The sequence below is a fragment of the Cryptomeria japonica genome, chromosome 10 (assembly GCF_030272615.1).
Source record: "Cryptomeria japonica chromosome 10, Sugi_1.0, whole genome shotgun sequence".
NCBI classification, from domain to species: Eukaryota; Viridiplantae; Streptophyta; class Pinopsida; order Cupressales; family Cupressaceae; genus Cryptomeria; species Cryptomeria japonica.
The window spans coordinates 527,742,731-527,750,380 of NC_081414.1; positions in this window are offsets into that span (position 1 = coordinate 527,742,731).

Genomic DNA, 7,650 nt, shown 5'->3' on the forward strand with positions numbered 1-7,650 from the left:
TTCACATGTTGTGCTATTGTTGTATATGTTATTGTTGTATATTTTGACTTGGCAAATTCAACCTTCTATTGACACTTCGATTATTTTAATTCCAATTTATCAAGATTTTTTATAAATATGATCATTCTAACTTAAAATTGACCCTAATTTTGGTTAAATTATTATTTTTAGGGCTTTGGTCTTTGTTTTGTAGGTACTACTCATCCAAGACTAATTGATGCTTCTATTGTAGTTCATTGCACTTTTAAGTTGGCATGTCACACATCTAACAAATATCACCGCACAATTGACATGTATTGTCATGCTTTTTCCCAAGTATAGCTACATTATTGATTAGTATTTTTGTGCTTCTTAAATTTGGCTTTGGGTTAAAGAATATCATTTTTGGCTAACCATCTAGTAATCTTGACAATTATTGGGAAAAGACAAGGTATTTGCAAAACTATTGATGATATTTGGTGCATGGTTTATCTTCTTTTTGGTTAAAGTAGTTGAACTTTTAGTTTTCTTAGGGGTAAATGAACATTGCATGTCATGTTTCATGAGATTTTAGATCTGTATCCTCTCCCCTTGTGCCCAGTGTGAGCCTGGAGATAAAAAACACCTTTAGCTTATATATTTGTTATTTTTACCCAATGAGTAATTGCTTGTGTATATTCCCCTTACACTTCATGTGAGCTTAGGGATGAAAAGATTCCATATTAAAAAAAAACAAATTATTAGAAGGTTTTCTTAAGCATTTGATCACCACAAGGGCAACCTCATGAGGTATATAAAGGGGGAGAACAAAAGTTATACCTCAAACTATAGCCATCATCATTAGGCTAATCTACAAGACCTTCAACCTGACAAGAGTTATTTGGTGATGGGTAGGGTGAGACCCTTTTGATCTTAAGCATTCTAGATAGGCTCATAGTTCATAGATAACACTATGGACCTTGTTTTTAGAAGAATTTAAGACCCTCATCCATCTCCATTGTGTTGTAAGAGATACAATATCATTCTTGAAGTTAATCAACATGTGTCCTCCTGAGGATAGATAAGAATTCTTTCTACTTAAGGTGTCAAAACCTTTTAAGGGTAAAGGTGATCCTTTGAACCACTACACCCCTATCTATTACCTCAGTAGAATGGAACATGCATGCGCTATCCTACAATATTTTATCTTGGTCCTACACTACTGAATACACATAGATTTGAATAATCTAGGCTGCTAATAAACTTTACATGTTTTTATTATGACATATTAGTGAAGACAATTCAACCTTTTTACCCTGAATTTTTAAATGGCCATTGTGAATTTATTTGATGTTCTCTTATCAAATCAAATTGACCTAAACCACATTCATTGCATAAACACACTTCTGATAGATAAACTACACTTCCGAGCTATTATAGTCCACTTTTGATAGATACCCCTATATTTTTTAAGAACATGCTATGATTTTGTATTGTAGAATTGTGCCATTGACCTATCCTATTAAGCTTCTGTTGAACCCAAGGCAGGACTGAGAGGGGGGGGGGTGAATCAGTCCAAAACATAAATTAATACAACACATACACAATTAAACAACAACACGCATTCAACACATGAACACCAAGATTTTCTATGTGAAAACCCCAAATAGGGAAAAAATACGGTGAGAACCTACCCACAATAATATATCCACTATGTATATTAGATTACAAAATGAGCTCTTTGCTCCAGACATGCAAACCAAGGCTAATTGCTCATAGGGTAAGATACAAAAGAGGACTTGCAAACCTGAAGCTAACTGCAACAGGGCAAGATACAAAAGAGGACTTGCAAACCTGAAGCTAACTGCAACAGGGCAAGATACAAAAATGATATGAAAAGAAGTATCTCCTAATCATGAAGTTGTCCTTGAACTCTGCATCAAGTGACCAAAATCACCACACACAACTCAAGCCTCAATTGCCAATACTCTATCTCAAATCGCTATCATAGTCTCAACACAACTTGCAAATCATTCAAACACAACTCTTCTTCACTGCTCTTCATCGAAACTCATTGACTAACTTCACATCATACATCTACACTCCACACCTCATCAATATCATACACTTATTCGCACTCATCCTTATATACAAGATAGATCATCATAGCTTGAACCAATTCGACCTGAACCAAAATATACTTTTCGGACCAAAAACATACATGTCGATCCACTCTAGAAGAAAGAGGGGACCAAAACACATCTTCCAAAGATCAATTCACCAATCCACTATCACCGAAACATAACCAATAGCATATCCACATACTATGCATCCATATAAGTAATTGACAGTCAAAACATACTCTCCAATGCAAATAACTTAAATTTAGATCTCCACACGCTACAATGAGACCCATAACACATCAAACAATCTCCCACAAATCATATCCGGAACTAAGGATAGGTCTAACATAAAATATCATGACTAGCAATGAACAATACCACAACACCTTGAGAACACAAAGATATATTTAGACCACAGAACTATCGTATCCATGATACCAAAATTATATCTGACAAAGATAACCATAGTAAACAACATCAACAACACTTTCTGGACCCGAACACTTCTGAAACAACCAATAGAATAACTACAACATCAACATAGCAAGATAACTCTACACCAGAGACATTCCAGACCAATCCAGAACAACAAGTTTGACATCAATGACAACCACAAAAACACATACTTCCAACAATCTCCACCTTTGTCATTGATGGAAACACTTGACAACACTCAACAAAAACTCAACCTGCAACCAAAACTTGATGAAAATGCAAAACAATACTTCTTTGTCAAAAATACTACAAATACTGCTCAATATCTCAATGAAACTTTTCTATCAAACATATCACATCTCATCACATCTTTGTCTCTCCCAAACTACACTATCTCTCCTCAAGAGAAACAAATCTCTCCCCCAAAGTAAAACAAATGAAACAAATCTCTATCTCAAGCTGCTCAATCTCTCCCCATTTGCCATCAAGGACAAAGGCCTCAAAAACACTACACACGCCACTGCTCCCCTGAGAGTAGTGACAACATCAATCCAGGAATAGAAATATGCATGAAAGCTCCCCTTGGAAAGATGCATCCCCATATTGCACCTAGCTAGAAGAAGGAGGAGCAATGACCCCAAGCTTCTCCCGAAGAAATTCAAATGTATCATTTGCCAATGCCTTAGTGAAAGTATCTGCAACCTATTCTTTTGTAGAGCTATACTCCAATCAAACTTCCTTCTCAACAATTTTCTCCCTTAAGTAGTGATATTTGATTGAAATATTCTTTGCTCTTGAATGCATAACTAGATTCTTTGAAATATTTGTTACACTTGTATTGTCACACATAATAGGAATTTCTTTATCATATGTTACCTTGATGTCCTTAAGAGTCTATCTCATCCACATTACCTCAGTGCAACAAGATGTCATTGCAATATACTTTGCTTCAATAGTAGATAAAGAAACCGAATTTGCTTCTTACAAAACTAGGAGACCAATCTGTCCCCTAAAAAGAATGCACCACCACTAGTACTCTTTTGTTCATCAACACTTTCAGCCCAATCTGCATCAGTATAGGATTTAAACATAAAATCTCCACCTTTTTTGTACCAAAGTCTAAAAAACCACAGTACCTTTCAAATATCTAAAAATTCTTTTCACAACTTGTTCATGTGTCACCTTCGGATTTTCTTGAAAACTAGCTACCAAACACACAACCTGCAAGATATTTGGTTTGGACGTAGTCAAATACAACAATCCACCAATCATTGTTTTGTACTTCTTCTGTTCAACTTTTGGAGACTCGTCATCTTTTCTCAACTTGCATCCAACGGTTAAAGCAGTTGTAACTGGTTTGCAATCATCAAAACCAAATTTCTTCAACATTTCCTTCACATACTTGTTCTGAGAGATAAAAATTCTATTTTCTGATTGAATAACTTGTAACCCAAGAAAGACAACTCACCAATCATTGACATCTCAAATTCGATCTGCATCTCTTTAGCAAACTCTTTACATAAGCTATCGTTTCCTCTAAATATAATGTCATCAACATAAACTATAACAATCAACAACTTATCTCCATCAATCTTGAAATATAGATTACTATCTTTTGTGCTATCTTAAAACACTCCTAAAATTCTATTGAAACAAATATTTTTCCAATGTTGCATACCAGGCTCTAGGTGCCTGTTTGAGTCCATACAATGCTTTCTTCAGCCTGCACACCATATTTGGATCTTTAGATAGTCTGAAACCATCCGATTGCTCAATGCAAATTTTTTCTTCTAGATCTCTATTCAAAAATGTTGGTTTGACATCCATCTAATAAACTCTGAAGTTCTTGTGAGAAACAAATGCAAGAAACATTTGAATAGCTTTCATCCTTGCTACTAGAGCAAAAGTTTCTTCAAAGTCTATACCTTCCACCTGAGAATATCCTTTACATACAGTCTTGCTTTATTCCTTGTCACTTGTCCTTGCTCATTTAGCTTAATTCTGATTACCCACTTAGTTTCTATTACGTTCTTGTCTACTGATCTAGGTACTAGCTCCCAAGTCTTGTTCTTCCAAATCTGATTTAGTTCTTCTTCCATTGCTTTTACCCAGATTTCATCTTTACTTGCTTCCTCATAAGTGTTCGACTTAGTCATTGATAGAAAACAATAATTGGCTTGTTCTTGAGCTTCTGCAATCTTCCTTCTTGTCTGAACACCTTTTGTCTTGTCTCCAATTATTTGTTTTCTGAATGATGCTTCTGAACATACTTGGCAAGAACTTTTGCCAAGTCTTCCTCTTCTTCTTCTTCTTCTTCTTCTTTATCATTTGATCCCTTCTCTTTTCTCTCTTCCCGATCACTTGTATTCTTTGTAATTGTCGGAACAATCTCAACACCAGTCTCAGTATTAAGTTTAATCTAATTCCATTCTTTGCACACCTTCATATTTGTACTTTCTACAATTTTGTTCAGCTTTCTGTTGAAACACTGGTAAGCCTTGTTCATCTACTCTAGAGCCAAATTTCCCAAGATTGTCTTCATCTCTTCTAATATAACATTTTCTTCTAAATATGTTGAAGTATTTCATAGTAGTCGACCTTCCGTTCCACAATTCATAAGGTATTTTAGTATGATTTACTTTGATTTGCACCTTGTTAAGAAGATACACAACAATACGTACTGCTTCTTTCCAATACACATTAGCTAGATTAACATGTTTTAATAATTTGTTAGCTATTTCAATAGCAGTCCTATTCTTCCTCACCACAACACCATTCTGTTGAGGAGTCCTTAGAGCAAAAAAGTGCCTTCTAATCCCATGAATTTCACAAAAGTTATCAAATTACAATGAAGTGAATTCTCCTCCTTTGTCTGATCTTAAACACTTAATCTTAGCATCTACTTGATTATCAACCATGGATTTGAAAAATTTAAATCTATCAAAAGCCTCAGATTTATCCTTTAGAAATGTAACCCAAGTCATTCTGGAAAAATAAACAATGAGTAACATGAAATACCTTTCACCATTCAATCCTCCTGTCCTTATAGGTCCACACAAATATGTATGAATCAACTCTAGTGGTTTCATAGTAGAATACTCCTTATTTTTGAGTCTCGTCTTTGTTTGCTTTCCCAATTGACACTATCTACACACAGTATCAGTGGGCTTCACAAGTCTAGGTAAATATCTAATTGCTTCAGATCTGCAAATCTTGATCATATTATCAAATTTGACATGTCCCATTCTTTTGTACCACAACCAACATTCATTATTTTGTGTTAGAAAACATTTACTCTCCTTTCTATCTTTGATGTAGTATACATTTCCACCTGTTCTAACTCCTTCTGCAACTCTTTTACCAGTCCTCTCTTTTCTGATCACACATCTGGTGCTATTAAACAAAATTTCATAGCATTTTCTACACATTTGACTAACACTTAGCAAACTATGTCTTAATCCTTCAACATAATAAACATAGAAACACTTCCAATACTTTGAATAGTTGCACCATCTTTTCTGATAAACTTCATTGATCCTCCATTATATTTCTTGAGAATAATAAACCTATCTTTATCACCGGTCATATGATTTGAACATCCAAAGTTTGCAATCCATGTATTCGATTCTATCTTAGCATGTAATGAAAACTTGACTGCTTTCTCTTCTTCTGATTCCTTCAAGGCATCGTCCTTCTCTTCAATTACTAGAAACATGGATTCTCTTTTGTTAAAGTTGCATCTTCTAAACTTATTTTTCTTCTCATCATCATGCAGTCTCTTACATTTTTCTCTGTAAGTACAACTAGAAGCATAATATACAATTATACCACACAAAAAGCATTTTAGAGGCAACTTACTTTTGTATTCTTCAGTGCCTCATTGTAATCTTCTCATAAAATTTTCTTCAGCTTCATCTAGATCTCCATTGCATTCTAGATCATCGTGTCTTGAAACATTAGATGTTGCTTCTTTCTTTTCTCTTTTCTCTTTTCTCTTCCTCCATTTCTGAAATCTTAAAAGTTGCTAAAGTACCAATAAGCTTACCAATAGTATAATTACTCAAATCATTGATCTCTTGTATAACACGTATTTGTGTCTTGTAGGATTTAGGCAAAGTCAACAAGATCTTATGCACAATATCACATTCCTCCAAATATCCACCGACATAATGCCATCAACAAGATTAGTCACTCTATGAATATAGTTCTCAACACTTTCATCTTCCAGCATTCTCACATACTCATACCTCTGCTTCAGATTCATCAGCCTAGCCTACTTTGTCTTTGGATCTCCTTCATATGCCAAACAAAATTTGTTCCACACAACTTTAGCTTCCTTAAATCCTTTTACCCTTCCAAACATTGAATCACTTATACAACTAAAGGTTATAACTCTAGCCTTTGCATTAGTCTCCTTCAACTTTATCTCATCTGGAGTCTAAGCACCATCCTGGAGAGGTGTATATCTAGTCTGAATGATTTCCCAAATTCCATTCTGCAATGTCTCCAAATGCGACTCCATTCTCTCCTTCCAGTATGAAAAATTTGTACCATCAAAGATTAGAACTTTGTAATGCACATCTTGCGCCATACCCGATCTACCTCAAGTGGTTAAGCTTACTCAAGAGGAACCTTGCTCTAATACCAATTGTTGAACCCAAGGCAGAACTAAGAGGGGGGGGGGGGGGGTTGAATCAGTCCAAAATAAAAATTAATACAACACATAAACAATTAAACAACAACACACATTCAACACATGAACACCAATATTTTCTATGTAGAAAACCCAAATATGGAAAAACCATGGTGAGAACCTACCCACAAAATATATCCACTATGTATATCAGATTACAAAATGAGTAATTGTTTCGAACTTGTAAACCAAGGCTAACTGCTTATGGGGCAAGATACAAAATAGGACTTGCAAACTTGAAGATAACTGCAATAGGGCAAGATACAAAAATGATATGAAAAGAAGGATCTCCTAATCATGAAGTTGTCCTTGAACTCTGCATCAAGTGACCAACATCATCACACACAAATCAGACCTCAATTGCCAACACTCTATCTAAAATCTCTGTCAGAGTCTCAGCACAACTTGCATATCATTCGAACACAACTCTTATTCACTTCT